Genomic DNA, 27,028 nt, shown 5'->3' with positions numbered 1-27,028 from the left:
AATTAGCACTAATCTGTGGTACTCTAAATATCTATAAACTAACACGAGAGGTACAAAATTGGCCCCTTTTCTCTCTGGATTTCTGAACCCTTTTACAATATGAAGACGCCCTATATATAATAAGGGGATGACCAAGACATTAACGATTGTTACAAGAGAATCCATGGGCCTAGGGCTTCTGTTGTCATATAAGATTGCCCTCTCAGCCGAGGAAGGGTGTCGTCTAAAGCTTTGTTGCGTCTTCGAACTCTTAAGCACAATCTGGAAATTTTGGAGTAAACGAGTAGAGAGAAGGATCCTAGTAAGAAGGAGGAGATGTCCCTTGCTGATGCGGTGGACGCTTTGGGTGGAGCCACATACCTGATATTTTCATGGTTCTTTTTGTTGTTGAGGCAGTTTACTGCTGCATTGACTAACTTCTATCAACTCTACTTTGAATGCAGATGGCATCGACCTAAGGAGGTGTGCTACAAGCTGAGTCCTTTTCTGAGTGACCCCCATACCTCCATTATACTACCCAACTCTCGACCTTTCAATCCATCAAATCTCGCTTCCATGTTTATCAGTGCATTATGGTGTAGGATTGATTCATTTAAAATAGGTGAATCAGCAAGGATTTCTTATCTAAGTCTTAGGCCTTCGCTTTAATATCCCTTTTTGTTATTTTTTACATAGGAACACAAGCGAAGACCAAGGGATCATCTGTAAAGTGCTTGAGATTTCTAATAAATGCTTGGGGCGATTTTCTTAATATCAAATAAATCTTGTTATCGACCAATTTCCCAGACCTGAAATTTTTATAGATCACCATTTATAACTTATCACATCCGGGCCCTCCTATGGCATTCCAACATTGGCAATAATCCCTATGCGGGAGCTCTTTGGAACAACGATATGTGAGATTGCGATATCATTGATCATGTTGATACGAGGCTCTTATTAACCAAACTGTGATATTTTATCGCATCTGGGGAAAATATCGTAAATTGAAATTGACACTAGCACTCGCCAATAACTCTTAAGGAAGGATCCCTTTCACTTAGTTGATTGTGATATGAATTAATGTTGTGATTTGACGATGTCGGTATTTATGTCTCTCGGTCCCACCGATCGACCAATTTTGTGGCTTTGTGCCATGCGATAATTCCTCAAGGCAAAATTATGATTTTTATGGAACCCTTAGTCATTCTCATGCTTTCAGGGTTTTTTCAAAGGGATAGTTCAGTTTCGTGTATCTTTGGATTGAGGAACCCTTTTCTCGATCTCTTTATTCCAATGGAGATATCTTTGCAAGCACTCTACAATGGGGGAAGGTCCAAATAAGCTTGGGTGACTTCCATGACTCATAAACTAGCATTTTCTTCCCTGCTATGATGCATCCCAGACCTCTGACCCTCATCAGGACACTGAGTGAGCCATGAATACAACACATCCCACGGTGATACACTTGGCCTAATGTATCCCTAGTCCAACATTTCCTTCAACTCTAGCTTCAACTCCGTCAAGTTAGGTTTTCTCATCCTATAGGGTGCTTTTGATGCTGGAGCTGTCCTAGACACCAACTCAATTGAAAATTCTACCTCCCTCTGCGGTGAGAAATCTGAAATGTCCTCATGAAATACATCCTTGAAATTCTCTAAAACTAGGTACCTACTCAAATCATCTACATCCTCACTTCCTTACCCTTGTCACTAAGAATGTGTGCTGGAAATAATACATACCATTTTTTTCAACTATGCTTTGCTTGTATATCTTTTACCTTCCTAATTGACATGGCTTGATTCTTACCATGTAAGACTCTTAGTTCTCCATTGTAACCCAAGCACTCAATAGCTTTCTCATAACAATTCATCTTGGTTTTATCAAGGTAAAACTAATCCATGCATAACAACGTATCGTATCATCCCAAAGGTAATAAATTCAAATGTGTTGCAGTAGGCATACCATTCAAGCAAAATTCACAAGCTCTTACCCAATAATGAAGTCGCTTATTTGTACCTATAGTCAACTGCACTAAAAAATATTTTTCATGGAATTCCTTACTCAAACCACACTTATCCACCAAGTGATAATTAACATAGCTAAAATTAGATCGAGGGTCAATAAAAATAGAAATAACTTGATCACAAAGATTAACGTCCATCTTAGTGATAGATGTGTGGTCGTCTTTTTTTTTTATCCAATTTTGCATGCATATGAGGAACGATCTGACCAATATCCCCAATAGTCAATGCATCCCCTGCATTATATATCTCAAGCCTAGAACCCTGGTTCTCCACAAAATATCTCCTCTGATGATATTCTCCACAAGTCCAACACTCTATAGGCTTCGAGTCTACATCCTTGTCCTTCTCCTCAGATCAATTTCTCTATCCTCTGTCAGATGCATTGAACCTCCTAGGTCATGAAACATTCTCCTTATTACCTAAATCATGTGGTCTTACTTGCTTCTTGTCCCATTTTAATTTATTCTTCACATTTCCTTTCGAGTGTGGCTTAGTCTCATATATGAACTTTGATTGTTCATAGCAATGCTTTAGATTTCGGATGTCCTCCTCCAATCATATATGCTCATTGAACTAAATCCTGTATTTGAATGACAATGCTAACCCACTAGCAAATCTCTAAATCTTCACCTTCTCCTCCTTCAGGTAAGGGACATAACCAAGTAACTCCGAGAACGTACTAGTGTACCCATCGTTTATCATCGATCCCATATTTATTTCGTAGAATTCCTTTGCCCTATTGTCAAAGTATATCTCTGATAGGTACTTCATCTTGAATAACCACTCAAACTCACTCTATGTCAAGTCTTCCTCATGTGTACCTCTGACATTCTTCAAATATTTCCACCAAATGTTTGCTTTACCTTTGATACTGAATGTAACTACTCTGGCTTTCATATTCTCCAAATAATCATGCAACATGAAGAACTTCTTCATAGAAAGACACCATGTTTATGCATCCTATGATTTATTCATATCTCCATCAAAACTAGGTGGATTTTCTTTCTTAAACTCATTTTGAAAGTATCCCCTATCACTCCTCCTATAAGGATGATAACGATATCAATCATCATGCCTTCGAGAACCAGAACTAGAATGGTACCTGTGTCTTTCCCTTCACTGATCCAGAGTGTCCAACAATCTATCTTCTCTCACCATGTCATCACTATCTGGCCTATGACCACCATGAAATCTACAGCTATATGCCCCATTGGTTTTGTCCTCCTACTCATGGCTGATTTGAAGTGGTCGATGTCGCTCCAAATTTAACAGGCTCTGAAGTATCACTACATTTACTTCTACTAGCTTCTCCCGTGTCTACATGATTCTATAATTTTCTACCTTACAACTCCTTGTTTCTTCCTTTAATATTATCATTGTAACTACCAAATTAGATGATTTCCCAACACCATACTGCTCTTCTGATTCATAGGGAGATTCTTTGTAGTCTACCATATTGCTAGTTGTTTGATATTTCTTTCTACATGGTATATCATGTCCTCTAAATCAAATCACTATAAACCAAATACCTTATTATAGCTCAAGGAGGATACATGGTTTGCAAGATCCAAAAATCAATTTGATACATGTATAACATTATCATGACAACATATAGAAACATAACACATAAGCATATAAAATTGCAACCATCATTCTAGCTAGGATCTAGTCATCAATGCATGACCTTATGAACAACGCATACCATGACCTCATGCATGAGAACAACCATTAGATCACTATACAGTTGACAACATGCAAACATTAACATGCATAACCAATGTGTAACCAACCACACACATGGATGAACACATGTAATCAATAATAAATGAACAATACTTGAAACCAAGATTACAAGAATGATACATGCAACCAAGAATACAAGAATGATACATGCAACCAAGAATACAAGAATGTAACCAAACATACAAAATGATACATGTACACGATATATAATGACATGTAACGAGTCATACACTCACAACGATGCACTCCACAATAACAACATCAAATTCCACATGGCCACATCACTACAACCTTGATCAACATTATGTAAATGCAACAAGCACATGGAATGTAAGTGTAAGAGACACACATGCAACTCACATGCATGCATGGCTAACGCACATCCCATCAAGTTCGACGGGTGAACCATGCTCTTATGCCACTTTGTAGCACCCTCCTCCCACATCTACCCAATCAATAGGCCAGCCAGGTTAAACATGCGACGATAGGCCATTATGATATGAGTCAACCACCTAAGTCACCTTAAGAAAGTGGAATTGATGGAAACAGACCATACCGAGATTCAACATCAAAATTAGGGCCCTCGGGAACCAATCTATCATTTTTTCCAACAAGCCTGTCAGTCCCACTAATATTTTTTACTACTTGACCACTGGACCCTTTCATGCTATAGGCATGCGAGGGTCGAGAGACATTTTGATGCTCTCATAGTCCTTACAATGAGTGTGCATGGACTCTTTTTCATAGTGTTGTGTGAGCATCCCAAGGATTTTAGCCACTTTTTGAGGCCCGTAGTCCAGGTCACTGCCTAGAATTGAATCACCTCTTCAGAACAATAGTATAACATGGAAACAACACTATAGAGGCAATCACTTGAAGGATACCTTGACTAAAACCTTACTATCCATGATAGGCATGTTGTCAAACATATCACAAATATGTAATCTACAGGTTTAAATAACATATTTGAGGATAGGGGTCTCATGCATAGATGAGAATCGCTAAGAAGCATTTATGAGTCAACACTTCAACTTCCATTTCATCCATTAGGTCATAGATACATTTATAATTAATTTAAAACTAAAAATATGATGAGATCCATACATAATTGTTGTCATAAAACACATACATAACGAGCATAATAAAAAAAAAATACCAATGAAATCACAACGATATAAACCACATATAAACCTATGTAATACTCATATAAATACAAGTAGAAATATGCTCTTATTAATAATGAAAAATACAAACATGCGATGGGTCTTTCACATTCCACCTGACCATAGAATGGTTGAGCCAAATCTCTCTTCAACGATTCACCCCCATGCCATATTCAAAACATGAATGTGGGATCTCACATTAATCCAAAACCATCTAGGGCTTTGAAAGGCCATCAACCTCAACCCATCAAACAATGATTCCACCCCACGATCGGACATCACAAAACCATCATTAGATTGGTCTCTATGCAAGCCTTCCAGGGCTTCCAGTGCATTTTTCCAACCAAGGCTTCAAGGACAAGTAACTCAACCAAGGAATTTTACTAGGCTTTGAGAGAATTTGTGCAACCCTAGCTTCGAGGACTAATATCTCAACAAACCAAGGGCTTCAAGAGTGTTTTTCCAATAAAGGCTTTGAGGACTATTAAATACCCCCAAACTCTTAGAGGGCTTCCGAAGTGTCTTCCAAACTAGGGATCTGAGTACTAATAACTCAACCCAAGCTAAGGGGACATGAGAACCAACCAAAAAAGAAAAAGGAAAACAAATCCATAATGACCATGGCTATTGAGGAAATAGGAAGGCTAGGAAATCCACTGTCAATCCTGACCATCCTCCATGCTAATGATAGATGACGACCAGGAAACTACATGAATATACCATATATGATAAAACGAGTGAGGAAAATATATGTGCGACTTCGTACCTAAAAGAAGAAATCGTTGTAGCTGCTTATCTTGAAGTCCTCTTGCACTTTCATGCAGTTCCTTTGCCTTCTTGCTCTAAAAGTCCAAGTATTCCACACCCTCCAAGAGTGCTCCAAAAAAATTCTAAGCATCTAAGAATAAGAGAGTGAGAAAGAATAATGAGATAGCTCCAAAACTGAACTTACAAAAGGTTACCAACTGATCCTCATAAACTTTTTTATGAACGAGGCCTCTATTTTGTTCATTTCCCTCATCACATGCAATGTGTGGCCTTTCACCTCCCTTTTCTCCTAATTTCCATTATTTTAGTAAATAAATGGGCCAAAACGCCATTTTTCGCTTCCAATTCCTTATCCATTGCCTTTTCCAATTTACTTAGTCATTAATAAGTAAATGAAAACCCACATGAGGATGCCTTCCCCATCATTCAACTTGGAATAAGTGTCCCATCAACTGTGATTATTATTTTTTCCTTTATTAACTTTTATTACATGGGATTTTACTTTCAAGGCTCAAGCATATCCCTATTTGACAATTACAAAAGAAACATAAAGAACAAGAATTACAAGCTATCCTAAGACGAATCAAACCATTAGAAAATGTGGCCACATAAGTATGTAGAGCTATAGCCTAGAAATTTGGGATTTGTGCTTAGGAAGTTACTACCACAATTATCAAAATGAGTTTCTAAGATAGACTCTTGACCCTCAAGGACATTGAAGCTGCAACTCTAAATACGTGAGTGAAGGAAGGAAATAGTGGAGTTGAAATCTAAGAGGTAGAGGAAAATAAATGGAAATAAGTAGATACCTTGGGGAGTATAAGCAAATAATTACTTGTGTAGAATAATTGAACCACAAGTTCATTGCAACAATGAGCATTGTTTTTCCATGCACCTCATTGACAAGAGAGATAGAACGATGAATCAAAGTTAAATTGTGATCTAGTTATTATAACCACAGGGACTACAGTAGCAACAATAACAATATATACTAATATAACATGGAGAAATAGAGAAATAGCCTTGGAGATATAGTTGAATATAGAAATGAATAGAGTGGAGATGATATCTGGATGCTTCAATTCAAGAATGAAATCTGAGTATTTCTTGAGGCCACATCTTTGGTCACACACAATGTGGAAAAAGAAGGACAAGCTTAAGGCATCTATTTCCATCTCGGAGCGAGGAAACAAAGCCTTGCAGAAAAGCATTAGAGCGAAGCCACCAAGCCCAATAGAGACACAGGAATGGTAAACTAAAATAATACTCTCTAATGGCTTTATCACTTGAATCACAACCCTTGGTTAATGAGTGCACATCCCAAAACGAGCTACACGCCAATGAGGAGGTCACATGCATGCATGTACACACATGCGATGCTAGTCTACGTGTGAGGAGGTATTTTTCTGGGAGGGTTTCTGAGGAGAGGATATTACCTTGTACCCATCAATAGAATTGAAAATATACTTTAGATCTATACTTTCGTGAGGAAGGTTATCATAGATTAAAACTTTAAAATATAGTGCCATAACCAACTAATGTTCCTTCTAACAAAGAAAAGTATAGAAATTCAAGCTATATGAGTAGTGGATCCAAGATGATAAGCATATAGTGATCAATATAGTGCAACCATAGGTGAGTTCTCATTTTTGTAAAAATTAACATGATTATAATAAAGTTTACATAAAACACAACTTCTAATTTTGTAAAAGCCTATAGAGGTGCACTATAAAACCTATCCTAGCACATTATGCATATGAATTATAGGCATAAAACTATAAGAGTAGAAGTAATAGTTATTGAGAAAAAATGGATAGTAAAGTGTGGAGTTGTGATAGAAACTATGTTATAATCCCATAAAATCAACCGCTCAGTTAATATAATAAAAAAAACTCATAAACGAAGTCCTAACGTAATTCACAAATAGATTTCATAATAAGGATATATAAGTTCATTATATTCATTCCATGTTTCTTTATTGGATTTTGTTAATCATAATTATCTATAGGAATTTTTAGGAATTTATAACACTTAGCAAAAAAAATCCAACTCACTTTTTCTAAGGAATTTTAATTATTATTTTTTTTGGTTAGGAATCATGTTTTTAATGTATGTATTCCATAGCGAATATTATTCATTTTTTCCTAAATATATTCAAGGAATCTAGTTATTTCGAATCTTATCTTTAGTGCTAAATTACGAGTCCCTTTCTAGTCTTAGAATATGACTATATTATATATAATCTCATGCATTGATTATGATCTAAGAAAATATATTAGTCAACTATTTGTATGTATATCATAAATGTATTATTCTATTATTAATTTTAAATAATTTATGGTTCTATTATGTGAGAATTAGATTAATATCATTTCTATATAATGAAATTTATCTATGCAATTTATAAAGGGAATGTGAGACATACTCTACAATTTTAATTGATTTAATTAGCCAAAGTTAATTATTTAACTTGTAACTAATTCATAATATTATGTGTAAATTCCCATATTCACAATAAATGTTCTATCTATTTCATGCATAATCGTTACATACAAAACAAATTTACAAACTTAACTCAAAGCTAGAGCTACATCATTTTTTTGTGAAATAAACATAGAAAAAAAACAAACCAAATGAAATGCTTTTATGGAACTCAATCCTACATCAAAATTATTTTTTCCTTTTTTAGGTTAGAGTTCAAATTTCTTTTAACAAAAGCCTTAAGAATTATATTGTTTTTGCAATAAAAATGAAAAAACACCCCTAAATAAAAAAAGTGTTGTCCTTGGATCAATATTTTTTTGTTATAATTCCAATTTTTTTTAGCAATCACTTAAAAAATAAAATATCATGAGTCAAAACTATAACGTTATAATAGCTTTTGACAATAGCCTTAAAGATATCTTAAAAAAACATTAAAATTCCAACAATTTTCAACCATGGAGATAAAATAAATATCATCCCTCTAAAAAAATATTAAAATTTTGACATTGTTCAAACATTGTAAAATTTAACATACCACCACTATCAAAAACCTTAGAATTTCCATGATATCATGACAATAAAATATACTAAATTTCAACATATTTTAAGACTAAATATTATAAGTAAAATGAACCTAAAATGAATACCTAAATCAAAGACTCATTATATCGAATGTTTAAAACATTGCTCTTTTAGAATCTTAGTTTAAGTCAACCTGGCACACTGCATAAAAAATAGTTAAGCTTCACTCATTCCAATGAACATTTAAAAATCATCCATCAAATTGGCTTCTTGCTAATCAAAAACTGTCACAAACATTGCAGCAAAATAAATAAATAGTTAAATAAATATAAATTAAATAACAAAAGAAAACAAAACCTCATTATTTGGTTACAAACAAAAACTTAAGAATATTATTGTGATGCATACCTAAATGTAAAACTAAAATTCTTGAATTCACATGAGATTTACTCCCTAAAAAAGGATAAAGCAAAATTAACATATATAAAAAAAAACATGACAGAAAAGAAACAAACACATATATATAAACTCCGAAAATACAAAACCATATCAAAATGTCAAACTGAAATTTCTCTACTCACATAAGATTTACGAGGCGAAAAAAAAGGATAAAACAAAATTAACATATTAAAAAAAATAAACCAGACCTAAAAGTAACCAACATATATATAAACCTCAAAAAATTACCAAAATAAAAAACTAGGAACAACTTTTCTTTAAAAATAAAAAAAATAACACATGAAATAGGAAAATTCGAACAAGAAAAACTAAAAAAATAAAAAAAACACTAAAAACTTAAAAAAGAAAAAGGAAGAATAGAAGTAATAGTTATTGAAAAAAATGGATAGTAAAGTGTGGAGTTGTGATAGAAACTCTTTTATAATCCCATAAAAAGAATGGCTCAGCTAATATAATAAAACAAACCCATAAACAAAGCCCTCACAGAGTTCACAAATAGATTTAATAGTAAGGACATATAAGTTAATTCTATTTACTTCACATTTCCTTATTGGATTTTCTTAATAACCTAAAAAAAATCGAAAAAAAAACCAACGACTTTTCTTTAAAAATAACCAAAAATAACACATGAAATAGGAAAATTCAAACAACAAAAAAAAAATAGGAAACATAGAAGTAATAGTTATTGAGAAAAATTGGATGGTAATGTGTGGAATGTGGAGTCACTCTTGAAACCCTCTTATAATCCCATAAAAGAACCACTCTAGCTAGTATAATAAAACGAACTCATAAACAAAGTCCTAACCTAACAAACAAATTGATTGATTTAATAATAAAGATATATAAGTTGATTTTATTTATTCCATGTTTCTTTATTGGATTTTGTTAATCATAATCATCTATAGGAATCTTTAGGAATTTATATCTCTTAGCCAAAAAAAATTGTTCCGACTCACTTTTGCCAGGAATTTTAATTATTTAATTTTAGTTAGGAATCATGTTTCCAATGTATGTATTCCATATCTAATCTTATTCATTTTGTCCTAAATATGTTCAAGGAATCTAGTTATTTTGAATCTTATTTTTAGTGCTAGATTAAGAGTCCCTTTCTAGTCTTAGAATATGTCTATATTATATATATTCTCATGCACACATTATGATCTAAGAAAATAGATTAGTCAAATATATGTATGTATAGCATACATGTATTATTCTACTATTAATTTTCAATAATTTATGATTATATTAATCGAGAAATAGATTTTATATATGCAATTTATAAAAGGAATGTGAGACATCCTCTACAATTTTAGTTAATTTAATTAGCCAAAGATAATTATTCAACTTGTAACTATCTCATAATATTATGTGTAAACTATGATATTCACAATACATGTTCTATCTATTGCATGCATAATTGTTAAGTACAAAACAACTTTACAAACTTAACTCAAAACTAGAACTACATCAACTTTCTTTTTACTAAAAAAAAATTAGAAACCACATTAAAGATATTTTTTTTTTTTGAAATAAACATACAAAAACAAGCCATATGAAAATGGTTTATGGAACTCAATCCTAAGTCAACACTTGTTTTTTCCTTTCTCACTTTAAAGTTCAAATTTCTTTTAACAATAGCCTTAATAATTATATGGTTTTTGCAATAAGCATGAAAGAAAAATGGCTAAATAAAAATGTGTTGACCTTGGATCAATGTTTTTTTGCAATAATTCCAATATTTTTTTAGTAATTACTTCGAAAATAAAATATAGTGAGTCTAAAAAACTATAAATTTATAATAGTTTTTGACAATAGCCTTAAAAATAACTGAAAAAACCTACACATTCCAACATTTTTCAGCCATGTACGTAAAATAAATATCATCACTCTCAAAAACATTAAAATTTTGACATTGTTTAAGCATGGTTAAATATAACATATCACCAGTCTCCCGCTTACAGTTTTGGTTTCCCCTAGCTCCACCCCAGTTATCCCTTTACATGGCCATATTGCATCCTCCTTAGAATTCGGCTTGCTCTCCACTGATTCCCCTGGCCTTGACTACCGTCTTCGTTCACCCAGGACTCCAAACTTACTCACTGTCATTACACCTCTGTCACCATATTTCGATCCGTGCCCTCTAAGCTTTCTTCCACACCCATTTTGTCCTGACTTCCGTAATCCATCAAATCCTAGAACACTTCCCTCAGGATGCTTTGAAACCGCGTGATTAGGGTTAAAGGATTGGCACAACAACATCAAGAGGGACAAACATCCACGGATCCACTGCAAGGAAATACATCAGCTCCACGGACAGGGAAGTGGAAGGTAGAGTGTGTGAAAACCACATCAAAGGATCTCACAATGTCATTTGGAGAGGACATCCCGATGGGAGAGGTTACGAGTAAGGCCAACACGGTTCTGGTTGGACATGTGAGAGGAAGGGTTTACACAGCGGAAAGATTAACAAACTAGGTCAAGGAAATTTGGGTAAGTACACTCAAAGAATTACCGGAGGTTCAAAATCTACCAAGGGGATGGTTTGTGCTACATTTCTCTAAGGAGGACTACACAGACCTAGTTCTTGTGAAATACTGGCACATTGAGAAGGCGCGGTTCCTCCTTAAGCGCTTGAGTCCATTATTCGATTTAGAGAGAGAACAAATAGGTTCCAGACCCATTTGGGTAGATTTCCAGGTCTCCCTCTTCATTTTTGGCCTGAAGTAGTTTTTGTAAGGATCAGGAACACGCTTGGCACATACCTAGACTATGATAAGACCTATGTGCAGATCAAGAATAGAACCGTGGCTCATATCCTGATATATTTGGATATGTGGGAGGGCCTGAAGGAGAAAATTACAGTAAATTGGAGGCATTACACTAGAATCCATATTGTGGACTACGAGGGGGTCCCTTTTCACTGCAGAAGATGCCACAAAGTAGGACATATCTACAAGGAATTCCCATTGATCATGAAAATAACAGAACCATTGAGAACACATTCTACTCAAAAAGACAAAGTAGCAGCTAACCAGGCAAGTACTCCGATATCAGCTCACAGAGCACCTGATCAGGTCGGAACCTCCAAAGCAGCGGGAGAGCATCACAGGCCTCCATCGCCTCCAATGACCCATGCTAGAGTTGTTGCTGTAGAGGCCACAAGAAAAGAAAGTACTACTCTTTATCCCCTCCCTATCTCAAATGTATCTTATGTCTTATTTGCTTACAGTGCATCATTAGATACTTCATGTGCTATGTACATGTATCCCTCCATTCCCTGTGCAATCTCCTCACCTCGTCCCATCATCTCCACCACCTCTTCATTTGTTCCTTTCCCCCCATCCTCCCCCGTGCCATCGGTCATGGATCGAGTGGCACTACCTCATCGATACAACCTTCAATCTCGATTCATTCCAGAAGCCCTAAATTCCATAGGACTAGGTCTCACCTTCCTTGGTTCGGTCATTCAATCGACTCGTGGTTGTAAATCAAGCCTTTCGGAAGATATCGAGAAGGTTGAGGTAGAAGTAGTCCCTTGGAAAGTAATCCACTCTTGAAGGGGTTCTTAGAGCTATGAATAGCCCTCGAAGGATTCCACCATGAAATGCCTATCGTTTCATTGCAGAGGCACGACTAGTGCCTCCAAAAAATTAGCCCTATGTAGGTTATTTGATATCAAGCCTAGGGATATTATCATGCTACAAGAAACCCTCGGGAATGTCGAGCTCATCAATCAAACTCTTGCATCAATAAAACCCATTGGTCATTCTTCTCTCTTGATGTTGTGGGTAGATCAGGGGGATTAGCCATTGGATACGACCCGTGCTCCATAAAAGTATCAACATCTTGGGGAGGATCAGGCTTCATTGTGATGGATATTTTCTGTGCCAACCTAGGTATGAAATCTCGGTCATCAATGTATATGGACCATCTCAGCGGAGAGATGAATTCTAGTAGCATTTCCTTAATCTTGAAATCACTATTATTGATGAGATGGTCATTGGGGGTGATCTAAACTTATCCTTAGGTTTTGGCGAATCCTGGGGATCCCAACCATAAGTAGACTCCCTTTCTGAATTTTTTAGGGATACACTTGAGCTATGAAACCTCAAGAATATCCCTATGATCAAGCCCTTGCCCACATGGACAAATTAAAGAGTTGGGGATACATCTATGCCTAGAAGGCTTGATCGATTCCTGATTAAGGTGCCTTTGGTTCAATAGCTCAATAGATATAGACAATGGGTAGGGTCCGGAGGTATTTCATACCACTCCCCAATTTATTTGGAGATCCTTGGACCTAAAGCCAAACCAAACTCCCCATTCAAATTCAATCATGTATTTCTTTAAGATCTAGGATATATCAAGATGGTCTCGGACTATTGGAAATCTCATCCCATATCGAGTCATAGATCATCGGCTGAAGGATTCTGCCACAATTTGACTCAGCTTAAACACCTATCCATCACCTCGGCCAAGGAGAAAAAATTGAAGGATGACCAGACCCTATCAGCTATTGAATCTGAATTGAATGGGCTTATGGATGACAACAACAAGGGATTTTCATTTGCAAATGAGAAATCACATCTCATTGAGCTCGAGAAAAAGAGAGATAAGATTCTGAAGGAAAGAGAAGAAACATGGAGACTGAAGAGTAGGGAAATTTGGCTACAGGCTCACGATGATAACACAAAGTTTTTTTAGAACTATGCAAAGGGAAGAAAGATAGCTAATACAATCTGGAAAATGCCTCTTCCGGATGGAGGTATGGCTGACACCTTTAAAAATCTATCTCTTTTGGGCACCACACACTTCCAAAATTTATACAAATCTCCTCGAGAGACCAACCTAGCTCATATTATACAAGTGGCTGGCTATTTCCCTAGATTTGTAGAGGAGGAGGAAGTGCAAGAACTCAATTCACCAATAACATCCGTTGAACTTGAGGGGACCCTTAAGTGGTTCAAAAAAGACAAAAGCCCTAGACCGGATGGGTGGTCTATTGAGTTTTATCTGGCTTTCTACGATCTTTTGGGACACGACCTGCTCAAATTTGTGGAGGAGTGCAGGACTACAGGAAAATTGTACAATGCCATTAATTCCACTTTCATTGCCCTCATTCCCAAGACAGATTCCCCATCATCCTTCAATGACTTCCACCCCATCTCTCTCTGTAACTACCTCTACAAAATTATCTCCAAGATCATAGCCAATCGAATGAGACCCATTCTTTCTCATCACATTTTACCTGAACAATTTTCCTTTCTTGAAGACCAACAGATCCATGAGGCCATTGGCACTGCACAAGAAGCTATTCAGTCTATTAGATCAAGAAAGTTAAAAGGCATCATTCTTAAGATTGACTTGGCAAAAGCCTTTGACCAGGTTAGCTGGCTATACATCAAAATGCTTCTCATTCACCTGGGATTCCCGCACTTATTCACCACCTGAATCATGTCCTGCATCTCCTCAGCTTCCTACAATGTCCTCATAAATGGCTTTGCCTCACATTTTTTCCATTCTGAAAGGGGACTTAGACAAGGATGTCCACTATCCCCCCTCCTCTTCCTCATAGTCATGGAAGGACTGAGTCGGTTAATAGATCATGAAAAGCGAAGTGGTAGAATGTTCGGCCAGAAGATAAATGATCAGTGCTATCTCACACACCTCCTTTTTGTTGATGATGTTCTGATATTTCTAGATGGCAGCATTCGAGACTCGATAGCCTTTGATAAGCTTCTATCCACCTTGTCTAGGGCCACTGGTATGCTCGTGAATCATGGGAAATCTACCATCACTCTCACTCATACATCTATCCATGAATCCACATTTGCACAACATTTCCCTTATTATATTCATCCTCTTGATGAGGGTTTCAAATATTTGGGCTTTTGGACCAAGCCCTTGAGCCAAAAGATTGTATATTGGATATGGTTGGTCATTAAATTAGAGAAAAGGCTAACAAATTGGTGCCACCCCTTCTTGTCTAGAGCTAGAAGACTTGTGCTTATTAAATCTGTCTTGGAGGCTACCCCTGTATTTTGGATGGCTTTAGCCTGGATTCCCAAAAGAATACTTGCTCATCTCCAATAGATTTGTAGCATATATCTCTGGAATGGTAGTCAAGACAAGATAACATTTTCCTAGGTCAGCTGGAATAAGATCATCTTGCCCAAGAAATGGGGAGGATGGGGACACAAAGATTTAACCCTTTTTTCTCAAGCCTTGGCTGCAAACATGGGTTGGACCTTCCTCATCAAACAGAATCTATGGAAATCTATCTCATATCATAAATATATTGGCCCCTCCAAACCATGGACTGGATAAAGCTGTGGCAATGGACAAGGATTGGCATTCCTTCAGTCTGGAAAGCACTGCTCAGCTCTCTCCCACACATTCGCAATCATCTGGCATGGAGGATAAATGATGGCACAAAAGTGCACATCGATTGGGACCCCTGGATAGGGGGAGGTGGGCGCTTCCATCTTCAAAGAGAGTTCATCCTTCACTTAAATCAGAGGGACATCAGTGTGATTCCTCAAATATAAGATCTGGAAAATACCACCATCTTCACACAAGCATGGAAATCTGCAATTCAGTGCAACATTCCACCTCATTGGCACCATACATGGAACAATTATACTTCCACATTGATCGAGTTTCATATCTGTATTAAGGAGGTTTCGGATGAAATCATGTGGTGTCTGGCAGAAAGCGGATCGTACTCACCAAAGGCTGGTTACCTAAGTCTGCTACAAAACAAAAAACCAGAGCACATGCAAGACTGGTGGGAGGCCATCTGGAAACTCAAGTCCCTTCCTCGAACCGAACTTTTCTTTTGGTGTATTCTGAGAAAAAAAGTTCCCACTGGGATTCCCTTACACACAGATCCATTCATAGACCACACTGGTGTATTCTGTGTAAGCAAGCCTCCGAATCGACTGAGCACCTGTTTCTTAAATGCAAATTGACAAACAATCTTTGGAGATTTGTTGCAGCTGAGATTCGGTTTTCTGGCAGTTGGGAAGGGGACAACATCATGCTAGCCTAGGAATCTTGGCACAACATGCACTCAGGATCAAATTTACTCTGCCTCCCCTTGATCATCTACTGGGCTATTTGGATGGCATGAAACAAAATGATATTTGACCACTGTGCAATGAGATGGCAGTGCATCATAGAAAAAAACTTCTACTCATATCTCGAGCTGCCCAAATATATAATGTCGTAACCATGCATACCTCTAGCTCCCGAACTGGTTGACCATTGCATCGCGTGGGCATTCTCTGATGGGGTAGCCCAGCAACATGGGTGTGGGGGCAGCTTCCTTCTTTACCTCACTAAACATCATTATTATAGAGTCAAGCAAGGAACAAATAACTTTGTTGAACTAATCACCCTTCGGCATTTATTACATTTCTCTCTTAGCCACGATTGCAGAAATATTCAGATCTTCGGAGATTCCAAAACTATTATAAATTGGTTCAACAATATCATGAGCTGCCATGCACACACACTTACAAACATTTTGGATAAAGTGAATATTTTCAAATAGCAATTTAACTCCATCATTTGTCATCATATTTACAGGGAACATAACGACATCGCTGACGGCCTTTCCAAGGAGGCCACGCTACTTTCAAGAGGGCAGCGGATAATACATGAGGAGAGGGGTACTACACAATACCAATATTATCACACACCATACATAGATCAGAAATATCATCAGGTTGATGGAACCTAATTTTTCATAAATGTTTCTCGGTTATATATTATGTTGTATATATCATAGTCTTTATTTATGAAATCAACTTGAGTGGTGTATATATTCTCACAGTTTATGAACATATAAATTAGACACAATCTGACTATCACCCTGCATGGTTATTATATTGTGTGTTACAACCATTATAAGAATGGTATTTGATGGTTTTTTGACATATCTAACAAAAACAAGTGATGCATATGCTGTCAAGCATCCACTATATGTAATTTTTCAAAACTAATGAAAGATTACCATTTTTCCTTGAGAAAAAAATAAATATAAACATAGAAACTATCCAGCCATGGTAAAAAATACGATTAAAAACTCAACCACGTAGATACCAATCCATCCCCATTAATCTTTAATTTCCTATCCAACCAAAATAAAATAATCCAATAATCGCATTAGTTTAACTGCAATAATCCAAGCATTAGTTTAACTTCACAAATTAAAAAACAAAAGAAAAAATATGCAAAGGAAATCAGTAGTACCCAGCGACATGTATGGCAGGAAGTTCGCGAGTGTTCATTGCAATATACTACTTATTTTGGTACTGGAGGTTCCCTTTTTCCTCCTTCCCAGATATAGTCTGGGTGGATGTTGACCCCGGGCACGGGTCTGACAAAGACACACTGCGGAGAGTGCCTCAGTGGATATTCTATCAACGCCGCATAGTCCATGTAATAATCCTCTACCACCCCACCCGAACTCTCCATCTCTACGGCCATAGAATTTAGATTTGAAGTTGGGAGTGCAGCAGTTTCTGTAGTCTCGGTCGGATTACCTCAGTCATGGAGAGGTTCAGGAGTCACGGAGAAGCAGGAAATATCGCGATCTGCTACACCTGATTTATTACTGCTTCGTTGTCCATGCTGGATTCGCTGATTCATATTATTTTGTGAAGTGTCGACTGGAGTACTGCACCCATGAAGGTGTCGACTGGAGTACTGCACCCATGGAGGTGAGGCATCAACGAGAAACTGGAAATCTTAGTATCTGTGACTGGTTGGTATTCTGTTACGCCTAAATCAGCAGTACCAACAGATATCAAAGTTGAATTATCGGTCATATTTCAGTTCGAAGAATACAATTTTTCGGCCGCTTTTGCTTTCCATTACTCATATTACAGTCGTCTCAGAGATGTGTATCAAACCTCAGGGTTAAGGTTAATAATGAAACAAAACACTAGGATGGTGGTGGGAGGAATGAGGGAAGAAAATATTTTTAGAGCAAGGGATCAAGTTTTACCTCCATCCAAAGATATCCTTCTTAGCTTGTTGGAGGGGTGACAAGGCACTTACATTCTCAGTTGACACTAGCAGCTACGGTTCCAGCTGTGGCAAACTTTGGAGAGTACATACTATTTAGGGATAAACCTGGAGAGGTAATGCTTGCTACTGCGGGTTGTCTTAATGAAGTTTCAAGGGTTAGAACTCATCAAATCTTTTATAAGGAATTTACGAAGGCCATCTAATACAACATGAAAAAAATATATTCCTATTCATGGTGTGCACTTAACTGGTGGAAATGAGCAGTACAAAGGGACGAAAATCAGTATGGAAATGAATGGAAAATAGGAAACTAAGACCCAACTACAAGCAGAGTCAGCAAAACTCCTAAAAAAAATTATTCATGACATGTCTCATCAAGCTGGTATATGTGTATATGAGGAGAGTAAAGGCAAAGAAAACTCATAACTCCATGCAACATTTATAGTTGATGAGAAGCTAAAACAAAAAAGGGATTATCTTAAAAAAAAAATATGAAAAAAGCATAATAGTCGAGGAAATTAGATCCATGATCAAGACTATTTCCCACCTCACTAGGGATTTCCTCATAATGATAAAGAAAATGGATTAGGAAAGAATGAACAAGTTCCAACCATCTCTTCAAATTTATTTCTTAGTTAATTGAACACACCACTTCAATGTTGTTAAGGAATGAGGTGAGAGTGAGTGGTGAGGGCTCAAATCCTATCAAGATCAAGTATTGTAACAATTTTCCATGGCAAGCAGAAGTAGATTACCATGAGAAATTCCTATGCGCCTCTTTAAAATACTCTCCTACCACCATCTCTAAAATAGATTATACAAATATTGAATCTAGGAATGATTTTTTTCATGAATGTGCTCCACACTTAGGCAAGTGGAAGCTTTTGGGTCAAACTTGAGGTATTCCATTCTATCAAGTTTGAGTGGCAACATAGCTCCATGAAATTAAATGGTATGAAGAAGCATAAACCTTATAGAAATGATATGCAAATGCATATAATTGAGCTCCCATGAATAATCTCACATACATAAGTTGTTTCTAATGATAAAAGAAAGTAGTGTCCAAAAGAGTCTTCTTCCACTTCTTCTTCATGAAGTGAACAAGAGGCAATAGAAGGAGAGGATTTATTGAATTTGATCAAAGATATATGATTATCAATTATTTTAGGCTAGAATCTAGTGGATGGGGTATCCCATATCAATGATGTAGGTTTTAATATGGAGGAATAATGATCAAATATGGTTTCCTTGAAAATAAAGCAAGATATTCAAAGGTCAAGTAAAGTAAGGCCAAATGAAAGAGAAAAGCTCAAACACCTAAAAAAATTTTTTAGAGGCTAAAAGAAATTTGCAATTATTTTCCTTTATGGTTACGAGGGAGAAGGATTTGGTTGATGCTCTAAATGATATGAACCACTCGATGCCTAGTTCTATGTATAAACCAAGGAAAGCGAAGGGAAGGGATATTTGAGTAGGAAGGATATTGGATACCATTTTGATAATCCAACTAAGAATTACAAACAAAAATAACCAAAGATGGATGAAAAGGATAAATCTTCAAGTGCTACATATTATCCATCACTTTCTTCAAACAAATAAGATACTAAGAAACATTATTCACCTACATAAAGAAAGGTGTTACAGTAATAAGTCAATTAAAGGACAGGTTATCCAAAGGTTCCTTAGGTTCACATACTAGCCTTCCAAAAGAATCAAGGAATCTAGGTGTCCATTCAGCGAAAACTATTGGAAGCATGTGATAGAATCATAATTATGTGGGAATAATTTAGAGAGGAGATCTGAAATTGGAAATTTTAAATGTAGACTAGAAATTGGCAAGGCTAAATCTCCCAAGAGGATGACTTGTAATATATGCTCCATTAAATTTGGTTTTGTCCAAGAATCATCTTTTAATGTATCTAGAAATCTTACTTCCTTTTATCATATGTGAGGGAATTTTAGGTGCCATGATAAAAGGACAAACCTCGAACATACTTCATGCATATAAATATGAAGTTGAGAATAATTTGTGTATTTTTTTAGTTATCGTACACATTAAAAGGAATATTGTTGGGTGAAGCTTGTAGAGTAATCTAATTATATTTCTTAATAAGCTTCTTATTGGAATGCAGTTGTCAGACATTATGGAGTTAAGTCAAAATTCAATAAAAAGTGATGGAGGAAACACTATTGAGATTATTAATTATAATTTTAATCATCTAAATATTAGCTCTATCTCTCTTGGAAACTTTAGAGATTGAGGAGACAAAATGTTAAACTTTGGGTACTAGAGGACAAGTGGTTCCCTAAGGCTTTGATCTTTAGTGGAGGGAAAAGTGTCCAAATGTATTTGTACTTTTCTCCTAAAGTTACCTTATAAGTGGTAAAGTCAATCTAATTTAGAATTGACTTTATAACTGGTAAAGTCAATTTAATTTAAAAGTGACTTTATAAGTGGTAAGGTTACATTCTATTTTAAAAGTGACTTTATAAATGGTAAAATTACATTCTAATTTAAAGGTGACTTTATTAAAGTCAATGAAGAATTAGAAAGTGAAAAAGTGACTATGGAAATAAAACACTAACTAAGTCTTTATTTAAGTGGGTGAGGTAAAAAATAGAACGTGAAAATTAAATTCACATTTATTCTCATCTCTATATCTAAATGAATCTCAGCCATTAGATTTTAGGGTAAACCAAAAGGTCATTTAGAGAATAAAAGGAGAAGAGAAGAGGAAAATATCAATTCATTCTTTCATGAGCATTCGAGATAAAGAGAAGAGAGAGCAAGGAGAAAATTTCTGAGCAATGAGGAAGTGAAGGAGAGCAGCAAGAATACATTTTAGCCAATCTCGACAACAACATTTATTGGCATTCATCATAAGTAAAATTGTACAGGAGGAGAAAAACACGGAAATTGAAGAAGATGGACAACAAATAAGTCGAGAAAGAGGGACCTGAGTAAGGGCATGAATTTTGAAGCAGATTTGGGCACGAATTTTGATGCGGATGTATTGTTGAAATCCATAGGGTCCATATATTCCATACAACAAGTTTTGGACACTTTTTTTGAGGCAGGTCATACAACATTCAATGTTGTTTTATTGCTGTAAAAATTTATGTTTTGGATGTTTGTTCATTGGCAAAATTTTCAAGGTTGAGTTGAAGCACAAAAATCAAGTTAAGTTGTAATTTTTGGTTGCTGGAAATTTTACTATGTATTTCAGTTTCTCTGTAAAAGCATTTTCAAAAATAAATAAGAGCTCTCAAACTGGCTTTTCCGAAGAGTTTTAGGGGGTTTTTCCAAGGCCACATTGACCAAAAATCAGTGTTACTTTCTGTGTGTGGCTGTGATAATTTTGTTGTGTTTTATTTCTGCAATTTTAGTAGTTATGAAATCTCTAAATTGGTGTTTTCATAAAGTATTGTCAATTCCAGATTTTAGAATTTCTTATCATACTTGGATTTAAAACTAAATGCATGGACTAATAACGAAAACTGACAACTCGAGTGGTCATTGAAATTCTTCATGGTATCGGAGCCTGGTTTGCTAAAAAGTGCAATTTGGGACAGCAAAGTTAAAGTTACAGCAAGCCGATTGTTACATAGAATATAGAAACCTCTACCACAGATTTGAAAATTTCAGTTTGGTATGATAGTGAAACATGTATTTGGGTTTGAGAGTTGAAGACAAGTTGGATGGGTAGAACAACTACAATGTATGGAAGGAGAGAATCTAGAGCATCTTTGAGGAAGTAGAATTCTGGGGCATTATGGTAAATACTACACAGAACCCAGTAGTAGTTCCTTCTAACCCTGTAAAGTTGGCAGAGTTTAACAAAAAGAATGCTAAGGAAAAAGGATTGATTCTGGAAGGAATCAAAGACCATATCATTCCTCATGTGAGAGGAAATACTTATGCACATGAGATGTAGACAACCTTATCCAGTCTTTACCAGAGCTCAAATGAAAACAGAAAAATAGTCCTAAAGGAGAAACTGAAGGCCATTAAAATGGTTATGACTAACAGTGCTATCACATACATTTCAAAGATCACTTTAGTGAGAGATGATTTGGTAGCCATAGGTGAGATCATTGCACCCACTGAGTTGGTGAGGATTGCTTTGAATGGTATTCCCGAGACTTGGGAGAATTTTGTGGATGGAATTGTTGCAGAGGAAAACCTTCCCAATTGGGAGAGGTTGTGGAATGATTTCATTTAGAATGAGCTTAGAAAGAACCATCTTGGGGTATCCAAACAGATGGAAGACGGTGACAATGTGGCATTGTTAGCAAGAGGAAAGAAGGGCAGAACAAGGAAGAAAGCTTCCAACTGTAGAGGCAAAGGAAAAGGTAAAGGCAAGCAGCAAGACAAGGAGAAGGACTATTCATAAGTCAAATGTTGGAATTGTCAAAATTTTGGACACTATGTTGTTGTGTGTCCAGAGAGGAAGAACAGGAAAGGGAGAGATAAACCCATGGAAACTTCTATAGAGATAGGGAGCTTTTAAGAGAGCTTTGATGGAGAGTTTGGGTTCATAGCTTGTGCAACCACTAGTGTAGGATCACCTACTATACAAGTTCAGAGGGAGTGTGCATTACCCACTACTAGTAGGGAATCTTCTAGCATTTGGTAAGTTGACAGTGGCGCTTCCTGCCACATGACAGGAGTCAGAGATTGCATCTTAGAGCTTCTAGAGAGTAATATTGATATGGAGGTAGTACTTGGTGATGACAACATTGTTAGAGTATTTGGTGTGGGGACACTGACATTTGACAAGGTACCTAAACCTCCCTTGAAAGTGTCGGATGTTCTATATGTGCCTGGAATGAAGAAGAACCTGATATCTATCTCAACAATTGAGGACAGAGGGTATGATGTGTTGTTCAAGAGAGGGCAGGTGCTTATATATCTTAGGGGAACTCTAGCTTCTTTAGATAGAGAGATTGGTGTGAGCCATGCCAAGGTGTACAAGTTCTCATTTGAGCCCTTAATGGCATTAAGTAGCATCACCTAAGACACAACCAACAACAGATATAACAGTTCAATGTTGTGTGAGATTCGACACCGCAAGATGGGGCACATGTATCATGGGGCGTTGAGTACATTGTTGGAGATCAGTACTCATGTGTGAGATTTTAGTTCTGATCACCTTGATGTATGTAGAGGATGTGCTAGGTGGAAATTTTTGAAATCACCTTTTCCCAACAATGACAACAGAGCGATCGAGATCCTTGACTTGATTCATACCGATGTGAGTGATCAGATGTCTCATGTATTCTTTAGTGGTTATGAGTACTATGTTTTGTTCATTGATGACCACACCATGAAGACTTTGATGTATTTCTTGAAGACCAAGATTGAGGTATTCAAGCAGTCTCAAGAGTTCAAAGCTCTTGTGGAGACCTACACAGGTAGGAAGATCAACATCCTCAAGTCGGACAATGGAGGGGAGTGTACTGTTGGTGAGTATGTTGATTTTTGTGCTGAGGTAGGCATTAGGAGGGAGTTCACAGTTCCTTACTACCCCTAATAGAATTGGGTTGCAGAGAGGATGAACAATCCATTGTAGGTGCTACCAAATCCATGCTTCATGATTAGGGGTTACCTTTATTTTCATGGGCAGAGGCCTGCAACAGTGTTGTGTACCTGTAAAATAGGACTACACATCATGCCTTAGGGAATGTTACTCTGGAGGAGGTTTTTTCTCCAAAGAAGCCTGATGTTGGGAACTTTCGTATATTTGGGTGCCTTACATATTCCTATGTCCCCAAGGAGAACACGATGTTGCTAGAGCCCACTACACACAAGGGCATCTCTGTGGGTTATAGCGTGACCTCGAAAGCTTATCAGATTTATATTCCTACGTAGAGGAAAGTGGTTGTCAGGCATGATATGAAGTTTGAGGAGGAGAGATACTTCAGGAGGTCACAGGAGTTAGAGTATCCAGAGCCACCAGACCCTTAGGAGCAGCTCAGTCAGTCACAGGGATCTTGTGGTCAGGGATCAGGAGGTACAACAATTACAGTGTCAGTTCCATCAGTGAGTGACTCTCAGAGTCAGGAGGGTGGTTCCTCGGGTAACATGTAGGGCAGTTTGCAAATCAGTTCATAGGGTACTCCACTATTGGATAGTTCACACAATACTTCAGCATATACATGCACATATTTAGGCATGAGGTCACTTGGAAGGGCTTCAAGAGTTTAGGCTTTTGATAATGATGACGAATCATTCACTCTAGTGGGAGAAGTATGTTGAGGGAAGAGGAATCCCAAGTGGCTTCAAGATACCTTCATGAGGCCACATATGTTTTTGGGCCAAAGAGAGAGGTTAGAGAGAGTAAACCACCTCAACGATTCTGTAGTTACATGCCATTAGGAACAAATGTTGTTGACACCAAGCCTTCTATTTATGAGGAGGTTGTGAGCCAGTAGGACTGAAGAGAGGCCATGGTGGAGGAGTATTCTTTTATTATGAAGAATGATTTTTGGGAGGTAGTGGTGAGGCTTGAAGGTAAATCAATTTCTACTTCTAGATGGCTCTACAAGATAAAACATGATGCATATGGCAGCATCGAGAAGTTCAAGGCTCGATTTGTGGCGAGAGGATTCTCATGGCTAAAGGAAGTTGACTATTAGGAAACCTTCACTCCCGTAGCTCGGTATACATCTATTCACTCCATTATGTCAATTTCATCAGAGATGGGTTGGAAGATCCACCAGATGGATGTGAAGACCACATTTCTCAACGGCTTCCTTCAGGAGGAGGTTTATATTAAGCAGCTATAGGGCTTTGAGGTGGATGGGAAGGATTCCCATGTATGAAGATTGAAAAAGGAACTCTATGGCCTGAAGCAAGCTCCAAGAGCTTGGTACTTTAGGATTGATACATACTTGCAGTAGTTGGGTTTCACAAAGAGTGAGGCTGATCTGAAAATATACATCATTGTGGTGGTTGAGGAGCCTCTTATTTTGGTGTTGTATGTTGATTACTTGATCATCACTGGTGCAGAGAGACTCACTGACGGATGCAAGAGAGATCTTTGTTTAGATTTTGAGATGAAGGATATCAGCTTGATGCATTATTTTCTGGGATTGGAGGTTTGGCAGGAGGGTCATTTATTCTTGGTACAAGGGAAGTACATTGTGGATATTGTTAGCATATTTCAAATGCAGGACTCCAAACATATGTCTAAAGCTATTATCACCAAGTGGAAGAAGCTTCACGCTTCTAATTTCGAGTTAGTGGATCCTACTCTATACAGAAGGGTGATTGGTTGTTTGATCTATTTGGTCAACACTCAACCAGATATATATTTTGTAGTTAACACTATGAGTCAGTTCATGTGCGATCCCAAGAGAGTGCACTTGGTGGATACAAAAAACATTCTTCGTTACCTGCAGGGGATTGTGGATTTTGGTCTTGATTATAGACAGGGTGATGGAGTGATACTAGTAGGTACATGGATTTATATTTGACAGGTTGTGCTTCAGATAGGAAGAGTAATTTCAGGTGCTGTTTTTGGTTGGGTTTGATAATTTTGTCGTCGATCAAATGGAAACAATAGTTAGTTGAATTTAGCTCAGCTGAGGTAGAGTATATGGCTACTAGTTTAGCTAGTTGTGAGGCCATATGGCTTCGCGAGCTATTGTTTTGTCTATTTGGTTAGGCATTGAGACCTTCAGTAATTTACTGTGACAATGAGAGTTGCATAAAACTGATGGAAAATCCAATTTTTCATGATAGGTCAAGGAATATTAAGACCAAGTATCACTTCATTAGAGACTATGTCCAAAAGGGAGTTGTCAAGCTTCAATACATTTTCACAAATGATCAGGTAGCAGCCATTTTTACCAAAGTCGTATGACGAGGCAAGCATGTTTACCTCGGAGACAAGATGGGAGTGGTGAGGAACACTTTGCTCGGGAAGAGTGAGGTTAAAATTTTGGTACCAGAGAACAAGTGGATCCCTAAGCCTTTGATCTTTGGCCTAAGGAAAAGTGTCCAAATTTATCTGTACTTTTCTCCTAAAGTCACTCTATAAGTGGTAAAGTCAATTTAATTTAAAAGTGACATTATAAGTGGTGAAGTTACATTCTAGTTTAAAAGTGAGTTTATAAGTGGTAAAGTTACATTCTAATTTAAATGTGACTTTATTAAAGTCAATGAAGAATTAGAAAGTGAAAAAGTGACTATGGAAATAAAAGGCTAAGTAGGTCTTTATTTAAGTGGGTGAGTTAAAAAATAGAAAGTGAGAATTAAATGCACATTTATCCTCATCCATAGATCTAAACAAATCTCAGCCATTAAATCTTAGGGTAATTTGAACGGTCATTTAGAGAATAAACGGAGAAGAGAAGAGGAAAAGATCAATTCATACCATCATGAGCATTTGAGCGAAAGAGAAGAGAGAGCAAGGAGAAAATTTTTGAGCAGTGAGGAAGTGAAGGAGAGCAACAAGAATAAATTTAAGAAAATTTGGACAACATTTATTGGCATGCATCCCAAGGAATAACTGTATAGGAGGAGAAAGGCACATAAATCAAGGAAGAAGGACAACACAAAAGTCGAAAAAGAGGGATAGCAGAAAGGTCACAAATTTTGAGGTAAATTTGGGCATGAATTTCGAGGAAGCAGTTTGCAAGGCAAGGCATGTCAGTGAACCAATGTGGTTGTCTTCGAGATTTTTCCAAGTAGAATCAATTGATAAACTTGGGAAAGATAATAGTATTCAGCTCTCACCAGATAACCAACTTTTGTCAGTCCAAAAGCCTAACAGTGGGAAGGAGTGAGCAAAATCTGGATTGGACCTTTCTGCTATACTATGGTATGTGATGTTTATCCTC

The sequence above is a fragment of the Pinus tabuliformis genome, chromosome 6, assembly GCF_031772625.1.
Source record: "Pinus tabuliformis cultivar Carrire ecotype Pingquan chromosome 6, CPIR1, whole genome shotgun sequence".
Lineage (NCBI taxonomy): Eukaryota > Viridiplantae > Streptophyta > Pinopsida > Pinales > Pinaceae > Pinus > Pinus tabuliformis.
This window is presented reverse-complemented; position numbering follows the sequence as displayed.